The sequence below is a fragment of the Tripterygium wilfordii genome, chromosome 16 (genome assembly GCF_013401445.1).
Source record: "Tripterygium wilfordii isolate XIE 37 chromosome 16, ASM1340144v1, whole genome shotgun sequence".
Lineage (NCBI taxonomy): Eukaryota > Viridiplantae > Streptophyta > Magnoliopsida > Celastrales > Celastraceae > Tripterygium > Tripterygium wilfordii.
Window position 1 is genome coordinate 5982188 of NC_052247.1, and position 24260 is coordinate 6006447.

The following is a 24260-nucleotide window of genomic DNA, read 5'->3' on the forward strand; positions in this document are numbered from 1 at the left end:
TGGTGGTTTTGGCGTGACATGGTTTTGGCATGGATGGAGAGTTGGTGGTTTTGGCTTCAATGTTGTTAGTTGGAGGATGAAGAGACAAGATAGGCACGATGATGGAGGGAGAATGAGATGATGGTGGAGGAGAAGGAATGGGGGAGAAGGGTTGAGAAGGAGATGATGGTGAAAAGGAGAATGATAGAATGAGGAAGAAAATGGTAGGGTCAGGAGGGAGTGTGTATAGATCAGGGTTTTTTTGTGTTTTTTGTTGTACTTAGCAAAAGCTAGGGTGCAAATAAGGTTTATCATAATAAATGATGATAGCCTTGGAATAGAGGCCGAGAGTACATTGCTCTATCATATTAGGGCTTTCTATAGGAGTACCTGGTCTAGGTTTACCCAAAGCTTCTCCAGGATGACAATCCATCTCCTTATGAGAATCCTTCTTCACCGAATGCCATTCTTAAGTATCAGCCCTTTTGATATCTTGCTTTCTTGCAGTAGACGGTTGACAACAGTGCCCAAAGAAACAACACATATCTTAACATTTTGGCTTCCACTCGTATTCAACATGGATTTCAATGGGATTCTCCCCCTTATATTTACTTTCCAACATTGAGCAGCTTGGGGGTTCAACCTCAGCCTGCAACATGACACAAGGTGATTGTTAGTGGTTGATCTGGAAGGAGTAATTGAACTGCAGGGCTCATCCACCTATGGGTAATTGAATTGCAAGGAATTATAAAGATCTCACCAACGATTGAGATTAAAGAAAATTAAAAAATAAAAAAAAATTATCTTCATCTTCTTCATCAAACCCTAGAGAGAAATGGAGGGTTTTGAACATCACTGAAGCCCTCCTCCAAATATATAAACATCACTGAATCGATAAGTTGCTCAACTGGACAGTCGCTTAATTTCGTTTTATTAGCTAAGCAGGGCAACAACTTATAGAAGGCGAAGAATGAGACTAACCAAATGGACAAAATCTCTGGCACAGACATAGGTGCTTCTTTGGATTATTGGGAGGTGGCTGAACCAATGAGTTGCTCAACTTGAGGGCATGACTTTGTGTAGTAGTCGACGGAGAGTTGGCGTGGACTGTGAGCTTCAATGTTGGTGGTTTGTGCTTGAGATGGTTTTGGCGTGGATGGAGAGTTGGTGGTTTTGGCTTCAATGTTGTTAGTTGGAGGATGAGGAGACATGATAGGCATGATGATGGAGGGAGAAGGATATGATGGTGGAGGAGAAGGAATGGGGGAGAAGGGTTGGGAAGGAGATGATGGTGGAAAAGGAGAATGATAGAATGAGGAAGAAAATGGTAGGGTCAGGAGGGAATGTGTATAGATCAGGGTTTTTTTTTTATGTTTTTTGAGGTGTACTTAGCAAAAGCTATGGTGCAAATAAGGTTTATCGTAATAAATGATGATAGCCTTTGGATAGGGGCCGAGAGTACATTGCTCTATCATATTAGGGCTTTCTGTAGGAGTACCTGGTCTAGGTTTACCCAAAGCTTCTCCAGGATCACAATCCATCTCCTTATGAGAATCCTTCTTCACCGAACGCTATTTTTAAGTATCAGCCCTTTTGACATCTTGCTTTCTAGCAGCAGAGGGCTGACAATGGTGCCCAAAGAAACAACACTTATTATAACATTTTGGCTTCCACTCGTATTCAACATGAATTTCAATGGGATTCTCCCCCTTATATATACTTTCCAGCATTCAGGAGCTTGGGGGTTCAACCTTAGCCTTCAACATGACACAAATCCGAGCATATGATGTCCTAGTACCTTGCATTGTGATCTTATCGCAAGTAATAGGTCTTCCAACAGCACAAGCAACGACACTAAGCCCTTGAGCGTTCCACAGATGCAACAGGAGACGATGGTGACGAACCCAAACGGGGACTTTGGTAATTTTATTCTTTTCAAATACCTGATCTGGCCTCCATTTCTGAAACACTACTGGCTTTCCCCTGAGTAGCCATGTCCCCTTCTCCAATATGCCCTGGACCTTACCAACACTATCACATCTGAAGAAGTAAAATCCATCCATGAACATCACATCTTCCAATCCCAAATGTTGCCAGGAGTGTTCAGCTACTATTTTGAAAGGCATATATGAGCCAACAAAGTAGCCAACAAGATACCTCTCCCTTTTCTCTAAGCCATCAGCAACCATCTCACGAGTTGGTTGAACATGGAAAACTCCATTCTTAAAGGAGGGTGGAATGTAGTGCAACTTCAAAGATTCAGTTTCACCACGACAGCCAAAAAGGCTAGCCCAGGTAGAAAATCCATAATCCAAAGCTTTAGCACAACTCCTAGGGCTTGTAGTACTCTTAGATCTATCCACAATACCCTAAGCAACGGAATCACCTGGAGCACTTTTAGCCTCTACCCCATGTGAGGTACTAGATCTAGGCACCGATAGAATAAATCTAGGTTGGTTTCCCTCCATCGCAGCGGCATCCATTTTATGTTTTCCTTTCATCTTCCATTTCTTTTCAGCCAATGAGTTGCTACTACCCTAACCATCGGCCACCTTTTGGCCAACCACAATCACTGGCTCTGCCTCTTTGGGCACTAGAACCCCCTTCCAGTAAGCTCCCGTTGATTCTGAGCTGATTCTGCCCTCTTAGAGGCCTTAAGTATCTCCAAAGCTTCGTAGGGCCCAATGTCAATCTATTGCACACATCCAGCACATCCTCAGAGGAGGGTATTACAGCCATTTGTATGACTCAAGGTAAAGATGTTCATGCTTGAAGTACCTTTACGAAGAACCGAGAAAATAGCTAGGTTTTACGAATAAACAGTGGAGGAAGTAAGTGATGATCGTAGCTCATGCTGCACTGATGACCAGTTAGGTGCTCCCACGCATCGGCGTGAGCTTCATCAAACAAGGTTTTAGAGTGAGATGCTCTTTGCTAGAGAGAGAAAAAAAAGTCACCAAATGAGAATTCGCACCTAAATCTTAAACCCTAAACTCTAAACACTAATTTCTAATTCCTAAACTCTAATATTGCATTTTCAAAAGAAAATTCATGATTTAACATGATTTTTTAGAGGGAATTGTTGTCACGACCCAAAAATAGGGCATGTGACCGGCGCATGACCCCAATGAGGCCAAGCAAGCCTCAAAGTAGAGAGCAGACCATTCAAATCAAACAGGAAATCATAATTTACATAATATCGATAAATCCAACATAACGTTAGGGCCTATCGACCATACATATCAAAATATCCTATCTGTAGTCAACGGAGCTTCTAAGATCATAAATTTATACAGAATAGCAGGATACAAAATGTTAGAGAATCTACCCAGACAGCAAGTGTCGGGCTCACCAGAATCGGACAGAACTCTAAGAAGTTGAAGATGGTCCTCGATCTGCCGAATCTACTCTATCTAAAATAAAAATGTCAACGAAGAAGCGTGAGTCACAAGACTCAGTGAATGAATAATGACTCAAATAATTCGAAGAGGACAAGCCAAACTGAAAAGGTCCAACAACAGAGTAACAACAAAACTAAATAAGGTCTGATGATCAAAACCATGGTCGAACATCTGTCAACACGTATGCCCTGTATGAATCATACCATACATTTTCCAAAAAAAACACAACCTGAAAACCTTAGATTAGACTTAAACATGGCATACCAAAATAACATGGATAACCTGGAAATCAAAACTGAGGAGAGGACTCTTAAGCAAAAGCAAACCTCAACACATCAAGTGTCGTATCAATCCTCAGCACATCAAGTGCCGTAAATCAAACCTCAGCACACAAGTGTCGCCTCAAACCTCAGCACACAAGTGCCGCAACAATTGACAAACTTGAACATGAAGAAAAGGTTCATAAAACCATGAATACTGACAATATCTCAATTACAGAATAGTGTACAAACCAACCGCAGGAATCAAGATACAATTCAGATGCTTGTCCCAAATATCTGACTTGACTTAAGAATAACGGAAGCAGACGCCTGAACAAAATTACTATCATAACATGGGGTTTCAAAACTGATGTTAACAAGGATATTGAATTTCACAAGATATAGGAAATTTACTGCCAAAACATTTATCGAGTCAAACAATGTATTATTGAAGGCATTATCCACTCACCTGATTCGTTGCTAAAACAAAACTTACGCTCTCGCCCTCGAGTGTCGTAACCCACCGAATGCTTAATCACCTAAAACATATTCCAGAATTCAACATCAACTATAAAGTCTGATCAACTCCGATCAAAACCCCCAATTCTGTTCTAAGCCGTGTATTACCATTAGCTACATTTGATAGTCAAATTACCATTCCTACTTGTCACTTTCCGCTTATATTTACTTGTACCAACACCATGCCAATCAAACCTCGTGTTAACTCATGAAACCGTATAACCACATGATCCTACAAATATAGTGACTATATATCATTAATTCACAAACATTTCACCAATTTGTACAAGGTGGCATGCAAGTTCCCAAATCAGTTTCAATCTTTCCCCCAAAGTCAAAATTTAAGATCAATTTTCAGCTAGACCCCACCTAGTCAAATTCAACAATAACCAACACAAGTCATAACATACCTAGATGAATCCGAGCGTAGAAAAGCTCCAATTTGACACCATAAGTGTTTGATCTTGCTATCTAAGGAGGCTTCTCATCGGACTACCTCAAGACTTTTTCTTTCCTCTCTCTGTTCTCACGTTTGCACTCACTCTCCATAGATTCTTCCTTAGATGTGATTTGTGGCTTCCACCGAAAGCCACTTCTAACTTAATAATTTTATGGTTCTAATTTTATTTCATTTTAAGTGTATCATTTGTTAAAAGACCACTTTGTCCTCAAATTCCCATAAGCTACATTCTACTTACTTGGCGGTAAGTTCCAGTACACCATGACCCAATAAACATGTCAATTCAAGTATTATTTTTATTTTTATTTTATTTTATTTTACTCAGGTTATTACAATTGTAGTCAAAATTGGTGCCACTCCCACCTCGTTTGAATGAACCCATTAAAAAATGCTAGACAAGGGGTAGCACAAATTCCAAACTTGGTGGGATACTATTAATGTTGAAATTTTGCAAACTTCAAACCCTTCAGAGAACTTAGAATTTGGGGAGGGGCTGAAGTGGGCATTTCATAATGTAGAAATGTAATGCTCTCCATTCAAAACATTCAATTTAAGTGAAAAATAAATTAAACTATAATTTTTCTCTCTTCTACAATTAACTACAATTCCTTCCAAAATCATCCCCAAATCATGATTTTTCTTCCGAAAAATGGCATATTACGATTTAAGAGTTCGAATTTAATGTTTAAGATATAAAAGTATTTTTAGAATTTAGAATTTATGATTTAGTGTTTGAGATTTAAGATTTATTATCATTTTTTTCAAAATCAATTATATTTTAATATTATGATCAATAAAATACTATTTAACAAAAATACCGTCATTTGGAGATGATTTTGAGATAAATTGTTGCTACGATAATTGTAGCCCCCAACTTGCCAACCAATTGGTTAACTAAAGACACTTCTTAGTCGCCCATGACAAGTTTTTGCATAACCTAAAATCATGAATTTGAATTTTTATCAAAACTTAAGCTAAGTTTAGAAAAAGAATTTATGGTAGTCAAAAATGGGAGAATTCTCAAGAGTTTCAATATGAATTAACCTTTTTTTATGCAAATTCTCGTTAAACATGCCCTCATCAAATATAACAATGTTAGGGATTCAAGTGATAACCATCCCAAAAATATCCCAACAATGTGTGTCACTATTTATTGGATGTGGTGACATCATGAAAATGAACCCATTGAAAATTACACCCAATGAATGAAATGCTGGAATAATTTTGGGATAATTATCATTGTAATCTTTATCATATTGGCACCAAATACTGCCAACTCGTCTCAAATTTAGCCTTAATTTTTCTAGAATCACCACCAGGACCTTTGGTATTGGTAATTGCTCAATACGTGGTACAAACCGATCATGTATGTGATTGTTTGAAGTTTGATATAAGTAACTAACCCATTAAAAAACTAACAAGTAGTAGCACGCATTCCAACCTTGGTGGAACACTATATTTGTATTGATATTTTCTAAACCCTCATAGTATGTTTCGTATGTATTGATAGACCAAGGCTACACAAGACGGTTGATTTGTGTCCCTAAATTTCAAATAGAAATCCCCTTATCACAATCAAACACAAATTACTCAAATTAGATCTTACTAATTTAGTTGCCCTAACAAATTCAGTTATGGTGTGGTCTCTTATTTAAACAAGAGACAATTAGACTTATAAAATGTATACACACGAACACTAGGAATGCAATGTATAAAAAAAATTCACAATTGTTGACAAAAATTGAATCAAGCAAACTGGACAGATTGTTATGTAGCAACCAAATAGAACCCGTATACTTTTTAAGACAATTTTCTTAAATAGACAATGTACACAATAACATATAAGTCAATGAATCAAACTGTTAGACGAATTTCACAATTAGATCAATTTTGAACACAATGAATCAGATGTGATGCAATCAATAAATATACGTATACATGGACAGATTCAACCAAACAATAAGAAAATCAAAACAAATATGTAAAGCTATAAAAGGGTGAAGGAAAGAGAGATGCAAACAATTTAGAGTGATTCAAAGACTTCTCCAAGTTCTACATCCACTATCTGAACAACACCTGTATAGGTTTTCAAATCCACTATATCACATGACTTTCCAAGCTCACCACGAACTTGTGCACAAAGGATGTTACGCGAATAGGGTTACAATTTTAGGCTCAAAGGTTCTGTTCAAGTATATAGCTACAAGATAGTGTAATGAAACTCTCAATTTTTTTCTTTGTAACTCACAGGTAGGATAGGTATTATGAAGTGTATGAGGTTTTAGAGAAAATAAGAAACAACAAGAAAGATTATCAATGCTCATGGAAAGAGAGGGAATAAGGCTTTGCTTTCATGAAAACAGCTTTTACGGGGCATTTGGTTAATATTTTGAGGGGGAAATGAGACGAGTCGAGAGTGAAAATCACTCATTCCCTCGTTTGATTGAGTTTGGGAGGGTGGAATTTCAAACTCTTCCCACCCTCATTCCCTCCTTATGGAGATTATCCAAGCTCACTAAAATGATAAGATTGGCTAATCTCCACAAGGGAGAATGAGTTTGATACTCAAAAGACTATTATGCCCTTATTAAGAAGTAATCATAACCATTAAATTAATCAATTCTTATTTTAATTTTTATGTACAAAAAAATGGGTAGTATGAAAATTGTACAATTAAAATTCGAACACTCATGCTCACTCTTCATTTGATACCAAACATGGTAATGTTCATCTCACACTCATCTCATTCTTACTTCACACTCGCCTCATACTCACACTCATTGGATTAGCAACCAAATGCCCCTTTAATGCTTTGATCACCTCATGCAATTTTGACAATGAAGTCCTATAATTCAGCTTTAAACTTTGGAAATTTTCTTGATGTAATGAAGCTCAATAACGTCATATGAAAATCTCTTCTAAACAGGCAATAAAAATCTTCCATTTTGTTTCAACAACCAGCTAACATTTCTTGTCTTTTGGATCATAGAAATCAGCTCTGATATGTGACATAATGTCTTGATGTACCTCCACATAATAAGCTCCTTATTTGTCTTCATGTAGTCGGAAATATAATTATCAAATTTGACTTTCACTACAAGAAAATGTGCCTATAGCCGCGAAATTATAGTTGCGGTCTGTAAAAACAGCAGATAAAAATTATCGTCACCCGCGGTTTTTATAAACCGCAGCTAATTTTCACACCTATAGCTGCGGTTTATGGTGACGGCAGCTATAGAATTTTTTTTGCTACGCTTACATTGACCGCAGAAATACATATAAACTAAACGATATCGTTTGACTAACTTAGAAACCAAATTCCGCACAAACTCAAGGCACCATCGTTCCTCTCCAAATCTCGCATAGACTCTAGGCTGCAATCGCTCCTCTCCGTATCCCGCACATAGACAAATCGTCACTCATCTCCAAATCCACACAAAGACAAGCTGTCGCCTTTCTCTTCTTAAATCCCGCAAGGCCCTGCTCCGCGACGACGGCTAAACGATGGACGAGACTTGAACAATCTTTGAGTGCCTATCAACAACGGCTCCCACGATACAGGTTCGTGTCAATCTCTAGTTTTCGTGTAGGTTTTTGTAACAATATTTAGGGTTTTGTTAACAATATTTTGGTTTTTGGTAACAATCTCTAGTTTTGGTAACAATATTTAGGTTTTTGTTTTTAGAAACACGCTTGTCTCAAACTTTGCGACGGGGAAATCAAACACGACAACGAAGGAATGTTGTAGCTCGGTGAGTGATCCACAGTGCTTTCACGGAAGTTATTTGAGCTTGGGGATTCAGGGGAATACTGCTATGTAAGTATTCTTATTAAATTGAAAATGAATTTTTAGAAAAATGTTTGTTAGTGTTCGGGATTCATGAGAATGGTGCATAAACTGGGCTTATTTTACTTATCCAGATTTTGACTTCAATCTGTGTTTCTCTTTGTGCATTTTGGCTTCTTCTATCCAGGTATGTTAATCTTAATTTTTAGGTTCATTTCTTGGTGATGACTGCATATATTAGTTCTGCCTTGTTAATATGTTTGCTAGGAAAATTTGATGTTTAGAAAATGTGAAAGATTCATCTTTATTGTATTATTTAAAGTGCATGAACCATTCAAAGTCAAACTTGAGCTACTGTGTAATGACCTGGTTATTAGGTTTATTTAGTGATGTTTCATGTGATTTTCTTCTCTACTGGACTGGTTTGGTTGGTTGGCATGGCTGGTGTTGTCAATTTGTTCATTGTGCTGCTTGCATCAATTGTTAATGCTATGTTGTCTTGTGGGTGCGTTTTGTTGTTTCTGCCTTGTTAATATGTCTGCTAGGATATCTAGTTTTGTAGCTGATTTTTTTTTGTAGTTTTCCTATGTTTGAGGTGCTTAGTTTATTTTTTGTGCGTTTTGTTGTAGTTGATAATGAAGATTAGCAGATGTTTTTTTTTGTTTTGTTTAATCAGCAGCTATTTAATATGGATAAGAGTTGGATTACAAAGAATAGGGCGAGTCCTGAATAGTTGCAAGGGATAAAATTTTTTCTTGAATTTGCTTCAATGAATGGTAGTGATAGTAATGGAAATATACTATGTCCTTGTGTTAAGTGTCAAAATTCATTTTGGTGGGATCCTCAAGAGGTTGAATATGGTAATCAAGTGACTATGATCTCTTCATTAATGTTGCAAATTTGACTTCCTTAAGATTTGATCAATTTCAAAATCTCCTTTGTCAAATCCCATAATTTGGCTCCATGTTATTAGAATTTTCAGTCCAACACAAATCAATAATATTATCCACTTTGGGTTGTCTGGTTCCCATGGATGCATTGCACCCGCACTGCTTTACCTTTTCAAGAAGTCACACATCCAAATAGTGTTTCACAAAAGCACGCTTAACTACGGAGTTACTACGGAATATTTTCCTCCAAGTAAACACATTGTTTATGGTTAACAACTGAAATTATCGATATATGTTGATAACAAGCGCACAACTTAGAAAGGAGATGAGGCCTTGCCATGTCACTTCCCATGTAAGCAATTGTCGATTTCAACTCAGTTTGCTCTTAGTAGATTCATGTAGGTGCTACCGGGATTTTGGCTAGTCCTAGACCTTTCTTAGGTCATTCTTCAGCTACCATATATTTTGGGCAATTTTGACAGTCTTTTGACTTAACTAGAAAAATGTAAATGGTGTACTACACCACATTATACTTGTAAGATCAAAGGAGCATCATGCTTTGAAGCATGTTAGTCAACATAAATGCAATAATTTTTTTTAAATGCATGACGATTTAGATTTATCATTTATTTTATGATGTTGTATATAAATTTATCAGTCAAACATTTAATCAAATAGCACAATGATATTAGATCATCAAAATTAAAATGTAGAACTTTTGGTCCAACATATATGCCATTTGAAGAAGGAATGGGAATGTATTACAATGATTTATCACAATGCAAATGTTTAGCAATAAAATTGGTCATTGTAATCGTAATAGTCATTATAAATAGTGTTGTAATGGTCATTCATCATGGCAACCTACCAGAATATTGGAAGGAACTAGAGATAATATGAATTATTGGGACAAGTTTTGAAATGACCCTTGAACTTTAGTGAATGGATCAATTTACCCCCTGAAGTTCATTTAGGATCTTTTAGCCCCTCAACTTTCAAGATTGTAGTTCATTAGCCCTTGTGCAAATGACATAAAATAATATAAGGGGTAATTTGATATATTATAACAATTTATAGGGGTTTGAATTAATGAGTTTAATAACTACAGGGGGTAAATTGTCACCAAAAAAAACCAAAATTTATTACATGTCATCTAACTAACGGAAAAACATGCCACATCAGCTAAAAATAGAGGGAAATTTGATGAATGGGCTAACGGACTACAGTCTTAGAAGTTGACGAGCAAAATTGATCCAAAATGAAGTTCAGAGTGTAAATTGATCCATTCACTAAAGTTAAGGGGTCATTTCAAAACTTCTCCTAGGGATGTCAAAAATATACATCCTCGATGGGTAACCGCAAGAATGGGTATGAGAATTTTTATGGGTAAAATAATGGGTAAGAGGATGAGTTTGTTGAAATCCAACCCGCCCCGTACCCGTATATGTTATTATTTATACTACTCATAGTCTACTTATTAGTTTGACTTTGATATATTACTTTTATATAAATAGATATTAGTATCACTCATATATTCATGTTTTGCTTTTCGTTTATTCATTTTCATAATTACTGGAGTTTCTACAATTACAGTTGGCGATGTTTTTACAATTAATGGACTTCTCAAGATTACAGTTGATGGAGACGGGTATTCTCTACACTGACGGATATGGGGATGGGGTGAAGATTCAAATACCAACGGATATTCTAGTAGGGATGGGTAAGGCCGTAAGGGTTTATCTAGCGGGTACGGGGATAGGCAAAGAGGTCCCCGTGTTGTTGATATTCCTAACTTCTCCCATGAAGTATTAGTGCCCTCTAATAATCATGTGTTTTGGTGACATGGCTTCCCTATTTGAAGGAAAATTGTTAGTGCCCTCTAATTACCATGAACTCTTCTTCTAAATTTAGCTTAAGGTTTTGAATAAAAATTCAAATTCATGATTCCATGTTTTGCGAACTTGGCATGGGCGACTCATAATAAGTGTCTTGAGTTGATAAGTTGGTTGGAGATACATTTTTCTTTTTCTTTCTTGGAAAAGGAGATATATATTTCAAGCGAGACAAAAATTATAGTGTAATTTATTCTTTCACTTAAACATCTGCCATTGAATGTCTCGACTGGAGAGCATTAACATTTGTACTTTATGAAATGCCCACTTTAGCCCGAATTTGGGTTTGGACCAGCAATCCTTTTAGGCTATAATTGGACTGGTGAGAGGCCCAGGTTGTTAAAGTTGCATTTACATGATGATGTTGGAAGTGATGGTGTTGGATTAGCATCCATCCAATTCATATTATTTCTAGTTCGTTCCAATATTAAAATCTGCGTTAAGAACAAATATATACAACATCGGTTGAGTAAGTCCCAACCAAATGGTTTAAATGGGCAAATTCCACTCCTTACATGTCAATTAGGCCTTTTACCTTGGGTTCAAGTATCATTAAGTGAAACGGTCCAAGGAGAAACAAAGTTGTGCCTGCCCGACATATTCACAGAGACCAGTAAAGCTAAAGCAAATAATATAGTTGGCATGTACGAAGTGTGGATTTTTGACTAAACCTAAACATCACGCAATTTTGAATTTTGAACAATGGAGGGGAAGAATTCATTCAAATATTAATAAATCAGTAGTGCTAGGTAGCCCATGGGAGCTCAAGTATCTTAAAAGAAATTTTGAAACATTTTAACTATCAAAATACATGCTACATTTTTTTTAAAAAAAATTACATATTCGGAATCATATCATAAAGTTCTTTCTAACAAGATCCATTGTCGATGAAGTTTATCGGGTGGATTTTAATTCCATTGTTTTTTTCAATGGAATTTCAAAAATAATGAATTCAAAACTAAAATAATGAATTCTAGACTGTACTTTAAAAAACAATGAAATCTATATTAAAATAATAAGTTATAGACAATGAATTCTGGGATAAAAAAGTGAAATAAAATTATTTCATTGATTTAATCAATGAAATAAACTTGTTAGGCTCCCATGAGCTTACCAAACTGATGGGCTACTGTTATTTTCGTTAAGCATTATAGGGGATTTGAAATTGATGGGTTTAGCCAGTAGCAATTGAGCAAGGGAATACGATACCAATCCGGTCGAAATGGTCAACTTTAGCCAATGAATAAAACACCTATGATAATTAATATGAACCATTGGATATAATCTGATGGAGAATATTTTAGTATTTGTAGTACTATTTTCATTCTGTTCCCATTCTCATTCCCATCATGAAAATTGATACCTAAATTTGGTAACTTGACTCACAAATAATTTTATTTAAGAACATGTGTAAGAGTTCCTCAGCATTTTCGAGTTTGAGAATCTATATATAATACCTAAACATTGAAACATTTAGAGCTTATATGTCGTGCTAGATGGTAGCTAATAAGAAAATATTTTTATTAGACAATAAAATGTATCTATTTTGTACGACAATTGTATTTGGACTCTACAAACAGTACTTACTTGATTATAGTTCTTGTATTATAACGTATAGTTATTGTGGATGTAATTTTTTGGACGATCCATACATCAAGCACTGAGACAGCAGACAAAGCAATAAGCCTTCATTGCACTAGAACCCTCCGATGCTCAAGTCGGTGTCGAACTCAGGGAGTTCTAGTAATCTTAGTAGTTGAAAATTATAATGCGTGAATTAGAGAATGTGTGTAGCGTACATTGGCTCAACCTCAGCCTCTTCTATATAAGGTTAGGGATTGATAGGTGATGAGATAGAGCTTTTCCTTACTGTTGATGTTGATATTATCGTCTCTGGAGTGTCATGCTAGGATCAAATATCATTATCTTGATCTCCTGACATCTCTAGATGTTAGGTTGAGATATTTCGTGGGAGTTGAGAGCTATCCTCTCCCAGCTTTTATTCTTTGCACGATTTTTAGGAAGTTGTTGCAGTACGTAGACTTTGTTCCTGTGACATATGGCATGTTGACTAGGCATTGCTTATTTTTCTCATCAACAAATGCCCCTAACCTTTACTATCTTTTGATTTCCTAGAAAAGGAGAGATGAATGTTGAGTTTGTTGCTACCTGGGGTTCTTCCCATGTCTTGAGTAGGTTGTGTTGCCTTTACTCTGTCTTCTCCTTTCTACATCAGATTTAGACGGTATGTCTATCCTCTCTCCTCTCCATGTCATGTTTCACATCAAAATAAAATAAAAAATAAAGAAGTAGACAAAATGAATATTACTATGATGTCATCAACCAAGAAGAAAAACATTAGTGAATGTATGCAACAGATCACTTGAGACCACAAATGAAAAGCAGATAGTATTTAGGTCTCCCACATTGTAAGACCTAAAGAGAAGTACAGAAAATTGCTTTTAAAAGACAAACAAACCCACAACAATCACCAACTTTTATTTTAACAAGAAAGATCAACCAGGCTATCAGGTGCTACCGTGTCCAAAACTAGTACCGGTGACCCGAAACCCAATAACATAGATGTTTTTAACAGGGTTATTAGACTGGGTCTTCATCTCTACAAAATTATAGGGTCGAGTCAAACCCGGTCCGATAATCCGGGACCAACCCAATGTACACCCCTAATGCGAGGTAAGATTTTATCTTTGGTTCATGTTTATGCCTCTTTTTATAGTGGTGCTGAGTATATCATTTGAAATTTTCTTATCCCAGATTCCTCTTTTTATAGCATTGTTTGAAATTTGAAATTTGAATTGTAGTGGTTTCTCTTATCTTACTTGGTTTGAATTTGAATGCTCCCTAGATTTGATGTTTAGGAACTTTCTGAGTGAAGTCTTCCCTCCTTGGGTTGAGTCTAGATTCCAGCTTTCTCAAGTCATGGTAAGCCTTTCGCATGAAGCGGGCATGGTCTGCCGCATAGAGCAGGCTTGGTCAGATGCATGGAGAGAGCTTGCCCCTAGCTTATCTCCCTAACTTTTCATCGGTTCCGAGACTTCTCCAAGCTTTGAGACCTAGACCGGTGCGTTGAAAGGCCTATGTTCGGTGACCTTCCTTATCGCCTCCTCGAGGATGTGAAGCAAAGTCGCTCCCTCCTAGCCCTGGGGAATGTCCTTGCCTCATCCTGGGTGTTAGACTCATGGGGAATGTCCTCGCCTCCTTCTTGGCTTGAGGCTCCTCCTCGCATCCTTCTTGGGGTAAGGCTCTTCCTCACCTCCTTCTTGGGGTGAGGCTTATGGGTGAATGTCCTTGCCTCTATCTTGGGGTGAGGTTTCTGGGGGAATGTCCTCGCCTTCTTACTAGAGTGAGGTTCCTTCTCGCCTCCCTCTTAAGGTGAGGCTCGTCCTCGCCTCCTTCTTGGGGTAAGGCTCATCCTCACCTCCTTTTTGGGGTGAGGCTCCTGGGTGAATGTCGTTGCCTTCTTCTGGGGGTGAGGCTCATCCTCACCTTCTTCTTAGGGTGAGGCTTGTCCTCGCCTTCTTCTAGGGGTGAGACTCGTCCTCGCCTCTTTCTTGGGGTGGGGCCCTCCTTCTTGGGGTTAGGCTCTTGGGGAATGTCCTGTTTTTACTCTAGCGTATTTTTCTGCCTCTCTCTCGTGTTCTTGGAATGATATCTGAGACTCACCAATAAACTCATTCCTACAGATGATTCCAATTATGGATGTAATTTTCTATAAGATCCACATGTTAGCTATTGACACGGCTGACACAGCGGCAAGCCTCTTAGAAATTCTGCAAGAATAAGAGAGAAGGCGACACTTCATGGCCCGGGGACACTCTGATGCTCAAGTCAGTGTCAAACTCAAGGAGTTCTAATAATTTAAGTGATTGCAAATTGTATTGCATGAATCAGAGGATGTGTGTAGCGTATCGTGACTCAACCTCAACTTCCTTTATATAGGGGTAGGGGTTGATAGGTGATATGAATTCTTCGCAAGCGGACAAGTCGCACAAGTAATAAAGAGTGAATAGAGTATCGTTCCCACGAAGATATATTGACAATTTCAATTCAATGTCAATCCAAGTAATTATCACACTAAGATGGCAATGCGAATTGTTGGTTGTAATTTATCTAATGCTAAACAAGTAAATAAGAGATCACTAAGAAAATGACAATTTGAGTAAGTAACCAAACAACAAACAAGAAATTGAGTTCTCAAGAGAAATAAACACAAGGGTTCCTAATATCACCACCTCTTATCCAATTGAACTTCATTTATTCATTAATTCCCAATTCCCAATTTAATTGTTGCCCATCGATTTTCCAACCTATTCAATGTTCTATTCCTAGATACATCGAAAATGTTTTCACTATAAATCCCTGTTATTCCTAACACTTGGATTAATATATTGAAAACCCATTAAGAACAATGGAAATCATTTAACAATTGCATAAGTCATAAACCTATATTCTTATGGTTCATGCAACCTATGTTCTTTATGGATTCTTGCAACCCTAGGCATATCCTTCTGGTCTCAACCTAGGCTCTAAATCATTCAAATGGTGATCAAGCATTTGAAAGCAATACTCACATCCACAGAGAATCAACAATACAAGAGAGATTTAAGAACAATAAATCAATTCCATTCAATCTTCAAAGAGGGGTTCCATTAGGAACCCTAGTTAGAGGATTAGTTCCTCATAACCAAGGAATACAAATCAAAATCCAAAATAGCAGTCATTAAATACAAGAACAAGGAAGAAATAAAGATAAACCCTTGAATCCCCTTGCTCAAGCTTCAATGGCTGTTGTAGACAAGTCTCCAAAACCCTTGATTTTGCTTCCAAAGTCCAAAAGTTCTTGAAACCCTAAAAATCTATGCTTTTATACTCCCAAAAACCCTAAAGTCTTTTTTCTAACAAGTCTGTGTCGTTTTGAGATGGACCCCCTTGATTTTAGGGTAATTTCGCATTTAAACATCTTCAATATCGCGAACTGGGACTGGCCGATCGATCGGACACCAAGCCCGATCGATCGGAATTTCTCTCGGGTCATTTCCAACTTCAAAGCAGTCCGATCGATCGGTCTATGGGCCGATCGATCGGATTTCTTCTCTAACTCCAGAATTAGCTCTTTTCTATCCATTTATGCCCCTACACCTGAAATAAGCAAATAACACTCTTTAGGCAGAATTAATTCCAAAACTACTCTAAACAAAGCAAGATTACATGTAAAAGGATGTACAATTAAATGCATATAATTGGCACATCAAAAACCCCCACACTTAATCTTTGCTCGTCCTCGAGTAACTCTAGAATCAAAAAGAAAAGGAATTTTACAACTTTCCCACAATCTCAGGACTGAAAGTAGTTCAAAGACAAAAGAGAATCGTCAACAAAACTGTAGCTTAGTAATTTTTACTCAAATGCCAAGTAGCCTTAGGATCATATACCAATCTCAAACAGAAAACATAGCACATTACAAAGCTCTTAGCTTCAACTTCAAGCCTCACAGATATTCACTCACAAGCAAAATACACTGAAGTGGCTAAGTGTTTCTCTCAAGTGCATGTGGGCTGAATAATGTAAACAAGAAATCAGAATTCCCACATGCAATAATTCAATGGAAACTTAAGGAACAAATTAAATGATCTCATGAATGGATGTCATTTAACCAAGCAATTGACCTATATCCTTATTCACAAACTTGTGTTCAAATCCAAGGTATTCTCAAAATCATGTGGGGTTTTTTAAGCTTGTAATGTAGGGTGAAGGTTAGATGAGAAGGGCAAAGGGTACAAAATTTTGAATAAGTGGAGAAACATTAAATTTAGAAATATCATTCAAGCTTTTCCACTACTTCACTATCTTTTCATTCCTCCATCATTCCCTTTTGTTCACAATCAAATATACAATGTAAGACCAAATGCACATGCATTTTAATTCCATTCTCATCAGAATATTTTTTTTTCTTTTTTTTTTCAAGAACAATTGCATACTCCTTACAATATTTTCAATTTCCCCCCAATCAACATCCCACATTCCTTCCAAAAGAGAACCACAACATGCATCCACACTTCCTCAATGTCCAATAAATTCAGCATATACCATTCCAACTTCTCATGTAAGATAAACAACTCTTTTTCCACAATCATAATAAGAAGGAAAATGGTTATGAACAAAAGGCTAGTGTTTGGCTTCAAATGAGGGTGCAATGGATAACATATATAAGATAGGGTGAGAAATGTATTTATCGATCCAAAAATGGCCTTACTCTCATCTTTCAAGAACACTATTGAATTTCTCATAAGAAAGTGATTAGGATCTAATGTCATGTAATGAGTACTTAGCAAGCAACCAAAATGAAGGATAATGAGATCAAACAAATATTATAGTGAGCCGAACAAAAACAATAGAGTTGATTTTCATTACTCATTGAGAAACGAATGGCTCAAAAACGCACATTGGTTCAAGTCTCCACAATTTGCTAAGTAATGGATGAGCAACTACTGAAAAGTTTTCAATTTGATCCTTTGGCCACAAGTTTTTGAAAAGCAACAACATCAATTTCTAAGCCACAATTCATCAATTCATCTCCAATGCAATGAACACATAAATAGTAAGCATCATAGAAGCGGAAAGCAACACTAAAATTTTAAAAGTAAAATTACACTACGATAGAATTCAAGAGTTCCAAAGGAAAACACAATAAAAGGAAAAGTTTCCTTCCCAACCCCACACTAGATGTGAACACTATCCTCAGTGTTTCAAACTGTAAATACAAAGTAGGGAAGAGAGGAACAAAACAACCTGGGTGATCTCAAATAGAACACCGTCTAGATGGAAGAGGAGCAATGGTAGGCTCAAAAGTAGCAGGTGCAGGTGCAGGAGCAGGAGCAGCTGGTGCTGATGTAGACTGCATAGACAATTGGCGTAAAAGATCTATCATCTCAGACTGCTGAGCAAGAATAGCAGTCAGCTGGTCATGGGTCTATATCTGACACAACTCAATAGCATCCAACAGCTCCTCAATAGGACGAGTAGGAGGGGGATCAGTAGAACTAGACGGGGCACTGGGATCCACCGGCTCAACATCAGTATCATTAACTGGAGGAAGATGACCAGTTCTTAGATTCCAGTCAGCTCGGGAAAGATCAGAAACAAGAGTATCAACATCACCGGTCTCTGGTAGCTGGTGGCCCAAATAGCGGAGTAAACGAGTGATCAACCGGGGAAAGAATAACCGCATCTTCTTCCCCTCACGCACCTCGGTCGCGCACTGTAGCATGACTTGGACAAAGTAGGCTCTCACATCAAACCAACACTCCTGGTGGAAGTTGTAAAGCAACTCCAAAGCTGGGCCCCGTCGCTTAGATTTATGGCCATGTGGCCATAAATTCTTCTTCACCATGCTGTCAATAACCCAGAGGCGCGATGGAATAGAGCCGCGTGTAGCAGCATACCTGTTCTTCTGAAGGACCGCCGGATCTGGGTCCAAGGTGTGGAACATGATAGTGTGGTCCACCTCTACTGGAGGGCTTAAGAGAAGATCCTCAGAGTAAGCAACTGGATAGTCAAAAGCAGCATAGATATCTACAGTGGTGAAAGTATAGGAGACTGCTCCCCGATCGACCTTTGGCACCCTCACACTATAGCGACAGGACCGTCCTCGCATGTAACTGGATCAATCTCATGCAAAGTACGGTAGAAAGCGCGGATTAAGACTGAATACACATCAAGCATGAAATATTGATAATTCCACAGAAAATTTAACCGGGCACGACGTAAATAGTCCTTAGCCTAAGCATTCAACGGCTGGTTCATTATGTCACGGTGTATCCTCCAATCACTCTCGATGCGGGTAGAAGTAAAGTTATCCTCAGAAGGCCGTGATCACGGAGGAGCCATAGTTTTCTTTTTAGCGCCATGCGCTCGCTTGGGTGAAGGTGGTGGAGTAGTCCCATGCTGCAAAGACGAAGACAAATGAGAGCATAACTAAAAAATATAGAGAAAGCAAATACAGCAAGTTTCGACACATTTAGCATTGGAACATCATCCATCAACACTTGAAAAGCAAGACCCCACAAGCACCCAAATCACCTAGGTATTCAGCACATAACCCAGCCCTATGCCTCACGCCATAGCATTTTGAGCAAAAAATCAAAAAGTGGCAAATTAGCACCAAATTCACGCAATGCACAACCCAATAAGATATATATAGAATGGAAATATGGAGGTGATCATACAAAGAAAGGTGCATGAATTGCAATTTCGAACCAACAACAGTGGGTGAGGCATTTTATCAAACATGTTGGGCGCATACTTGATGAATTGGATACTTCGCATATAAGACAATGAGATAACAACTCAAGTAAATGACAAAACAATCACACAAGTAAACAGAGCACAATAGAAAGATAACGTGATGGTTCAAAGCACTCAAGCTTGAGGGTGACATTTCATCGAACACTTGGTGAGCACACTTAACCCAACTCAAGAAATTAAATACACAATTTCCATGGTAGCTCACTTACTGTAGAGAGAATAAATGCCAGAAACCATACAGAGAAATTCACACACTTCTATACAATATTATACCAACCCACACCTTCCAATTCCATATAAAGCATCCAAGGTAGCAAACAGTCGCGAATTGAAAGCCCAAGAGGAGTAAAAGCCATTTACCTGATATGTATGCTAGCCAAAGTGAGGAGAGTGAGGAGCGTAGGGAGAATTGAAAGAAAAGTGTAGAAAATGGGTGAGGGAGAACTGGGTGCCGTGAGAGAAGAGAAGAGAGAAAGAACAAAGAAGGGGGTGGGGCGTTGCGCAGGCTGGGGTTCTTTTAAAACCCTGGCCCACGAGTCCAATCGATCGATATTAAATCCGATCGATCGGTCTTCGCCTCGGTCTCGTTTTCAACTTACCTGGTCCGATCGATCGAACTTGGCCTCTGTGTCATTTTCTCACAGCTGCATATCCTGCACCAAAACACTTCATGACTAACCCAGGCAGTTTTCAAAACAAGCAAAACATATATAAACATAAAAATAAAGCAATTTTATTTTAAAAAAAAGTAGGGAACGAAGTTACCCCGGTTGGGTTGCCTCCCAACAAGAGCCTAGTTTATAGTCAATGGCCCTACTCTTGCTTGCTCATTGTTGTGGATCTTGGAGAGGAAGAGTGACCTTCCTTCCAGAAAATTCAGCTTCATAGTAGGGCTTTAATCTCTGCCCGTTCACCTTGAATGAAGTCCCCGTTGTTCCATGCTTAATCTCAACGGCTCCGTGAGGAAACACCGCGGTAACTAGAAAATTACCCGACCATCTTGATTTGAGCTTGCCCGAACAATCGATCGGTATTAAATCCGATCGATCGGTCTTCACCTCGGTCTCATTTTCAACTCACCTAGTCCGATTGATCGGACTTGGCCTCTGTCTCATTTTCTCACAGCTGCATATCCTGCACCAAAACACTTCATGACCAACCCAGGCAGTTTTCAAAACAAGCAAAACATATATAAACATAAAAATAAAGCAATTTTATTTAAAAAAAAAAGTAGGGAACGAAGTTACCCCGGTTGGGTTGCCTCCCAACAAGCGCCTAGTTTATTGTCAATGGCCCTACTCTTGCTTGCTCATTGTTGTGGATCTTGGAGAGGAAGAGTGACCTTCCTTTCAGAAAATTCAACTTCATAGTAGGGCTTTAATCTCTGCCCGTTCACCTTGAATGAAGTCCCCGTTGTTCCATGCTTAATCTCAACGGCTCCGTGAGGAAACACCGCGGTAACTAGAAAATTACCCGACCATCTTGATTTGAGCTTGCCCGAAAATAGACGAAGTCTTGAATTGAATAACGACACTTGTTGCCCCACCTTAAACTCCTTCCGAACAATATGACTATCATGCCATTTCTTGGTCCACACCTTATAAATTTTTGCATTCTCATAAGCATCGAGGCGGATTTCATGTAGCTCATTCAATTGCAAAACACGTTGCTCTCCTGCACTAGCCATGTCAAAATTCAGAAATTTAATAGCCCAAAAGGCTTTGTGCTCCAACTCAACCGGGAGATGACAGGCTTTCCCAAATACTAAGCGGAAAGGAGACATGCCAATAGGAGTTTTAAAAGCTATACAGTAAGCCCACAAGGCATCATCTAGCTTCAAAGACCAATCCTTCCTTGACGCATTCACCGTTTTTTCAAGAATTTTCTTCAACTCTGTATTAGAAATCTCCACTTGGCCACTTGTTTAAGGATGGTAAGGAGTTGCCACCTTGTGAGTAATTCCATATTTGGCAAGAAAGGAATTGAATTGCCGGTTGCAAAAATGGGTACCCCCATCACTAATAATCGCCCTCGGGGTACCAAATCTTGTAAAAATATTCTTCTTAAAGAACTTCAAAACCCCTTTTGAATCATTGGTGGGTGACGCCATGGCTTCCACCCATTTGGAAACATAGTCAACCGCCACAAGGATGTAGTAATTTCCCAAAGAGTTAGGGAATGGCCCCATAAAATCTATACCCCACACATGAAAAAGCTCCACCTCAAGGATATTGGTTGAGGGCATTTGATTTCTATTTGAAATGTTCCCCGTGCATTGACATTCATCACATGCTAGAACGAATGAATGGGCATCCTTAAACAAAGTAGGCCAATAGAACCCGGATTGTAAGACTTTGGCGGCGGTCTTGTTACCTCCAAAATGACCACTACATGGAAATGAGTGACAATGTCTTAAGATACTAACCATCTCTTCCTCCGGGACACACCTACGAATAACTTGGTCCACACATTGCTTCCACAAGAAAGGCTTTTCCCAATAATAGAAACGAACCATATGAAGGAATCTCTTTCTTTGAGGGTGAGATAAATCCGGAGGAAGAATCTCCTTGGCCAAATAGTTCACAAAATCAGCATACCAAGGAATTGTAGAGGAATGAATAGCAAACAATTGTTCATCCGGGAATGTTTCTTTGATAGGAATATTGGCTTCTTCCCGGCCTTCCAATAATCTAGATAAGTGGTCCGCCACCACATTCTCGGATCCCTTTTTGTCCTGAATTTCCAAGTCAAATTCTTATAAAAGAAGAATCCATCGAATCAACCTTGGCTTGGCTTCCTTTTTCGTCAATAAATAACGCAAGGCTACATGATCGGTATAAATAATGACTTTGGAACCGATCAAGTATGATCGAAACTTGTCAAGGGCAAAGACAACCGCCAAGAGTTCTTTCTCTGTTGTTGTGTAGTTAAGTTGAGCATCATTGAGAGTGCGGCTAGCATAGTAGATTACATGCAGAATTTTATTCTTCCTTTGGCCAAGAACCACTCCCATAGCATAATCACTAGCATCACACATGAGCTCAAATGGAATGTCCCAATCCGGAGAAGTGATGATAGGTGCTGTAGTAAGTCTCTCCTTGAGAGTGGTATAAGCTTCCAAACACTCCTTGGTGAAATGGAACTTGACATCTTTCAACAATAGTTCACACAAAGGCTTTGTAATTTTGGAAAAATCCTTGATGAAGCACCTAAAGAAACCCGCATGCCCCAGAAAACTTCTCACCTCCTTAACCGAAGTTGGTGGATGGAGTTTCTCAATAGTCTCAATTTTAGCTCTATCCACTTCAATGCCTTTTTGTGAAATGTCCCAAGACTATCCCTTCTTGTACCATGAAATGACATTTCTCCCAATTAAGCATTAAATTAGTCTCTTCACATCTTTGAAGCACCATAGATAGATTTTTCAAGCAAGAATCAAATGATGAGCCAAAAACAGCAAAGTCATCCATAAATACCTCAATTGTGTGCTCCACCATATCACTGAAGATACTCATCATATACCGCTGAAAAGTGGCTGGTGCATTGCATAAGCCGAAGGGCATCCTTTTATAAGCAAAAGTGCCAAAAGGACAAGTGGAGGTAGTCTTTTCTTGGTCTTCCAGAGTAATGGGGATTTGATTGTACCCCGAATAACCATCCAAGAACCAATAATAAGAGTGCCCCGTAAGCCTCTCTAGCATTTGATCAATAAAAGGCAAAGGAAAGTGATCCTTCCTAGTGGCATTGTTTAGCTTCCTATAGTCAATGCAAACTCTCCAACCGGTAGTAGTCCGGGTGGGAATCAATTCATTCTTCTCTTTTTTCACCACCGTGATTCCACCATTTTTGGGGACAACTTGCACCGGACTTACCCAAGAACTATCCGAAATGGGGGTAAATAATTCCCGCATCAAGAAGTTTTAAAATTTCAGTTTTCACCACATCTTTCATATTGGGATTTAATCGGCGTTGATGTTCCACCGAAGACTTATAGTCCTCCTCCATAAAATATGGTGCATGCACATAGTGGGGCTAATTCCCCGAATATCCACTATTGTCCACCCCAAAGCCATTTTGTGCTCCTTCAACACCCTTAGAAGCTTGTCCTCTTCCTCCGGAATTAAATTTGAAGAAATAATAACCGGTAGAGTATTAGAACTACCCAAGCAGGCATATTGAAGGTGGGAAGGGAGAGGTTTCAATGTAAGTGTAGGAGCTTCCACAATACTTGGTTGTGGTCTAGAAGGCAAGACACCAAGAGGTTCAAATTTCTGGAATCTTCTCGGTTTAGACTCTTTCATAGATTCTAAGCAATGCATGAACTCCACCACATCATCATCACCACACTCTAGAGCATCCTAATTCACCAAGCAAGTCTCTAGAGGGTCTTGGCCAGAAGTTATGGCATAAGTTTGAGTCAATATATGATCCACCATGTCTATACGAAAACAAGAGTCTCTGTCTTCCGGGTATTTGGTGGTTTCAAACACTTTGAATGTGACTTGTTCATCCGCAATTCTCAACACCAAAGTGCCTTTTTCCACATCAATGAGAGTTCTTCCCGTACGCAAGAAAGGTCTCCCCAAAATAATTGGAGTATTAGAATCTTCCTCCATATCAAGAATCACAAAATCCACTGGAAAAACCAATTTATCCACCTTGACAAGAACATCCTTAATGATACCACGGGGATGTTTAATAGATCGATCCGTCATAATAAGAGACATTGTAGTGGGGCTGATTTCAT

The 24260-nt window shown here is 38.4% G+C and overlaps 2 long non-coding RNA genes across 3 annotated transcripts; one reads left to right on the forward strand and one right to left on the reverse strand.

Annotated features, from left to right (window-relative positions):
* Nucleotides 1–3208: 3208 nt before the first annotated feature.
* On the reverse strand, nt 3209–4733 carry LOC119980248. The gene is made up of 3 exons (XR_005463830.1): nt 4570–4733; nt 4110–4179; nt 3209–3392 (listed from the first exon to the last, which is right to left on the reverse strand). It is a non-coding gene; the product is annotated as an uncharacterized LOC119980248 (long non-coding RNA).
* A 3180-nt stretch (nt 4734–7913) lies between these two features.
* Nucleotides 7914–11401, forward strand: LOC119981223. 2 transcript variants are annotated; one of them, XR_005464082.1, is made up of 4 exons: nt 7914–8205; nt 8305–8436; nt 8541–8593; nt 10890–11401. It is a non-coding gene; the product is annotated as an uncharacterized LOC119981223 (long non-coding RNA). The 2 variants fall into 2 exon arrangements; XR_005464081.1 differs by lacking the exon at nt 10890–11401 and having other exon boundaries at nt 7920–8205; nt 8541–9558.
* The last annotated feature ends 12859 nt before the right edge of the window (nt 11402–24260 follow it).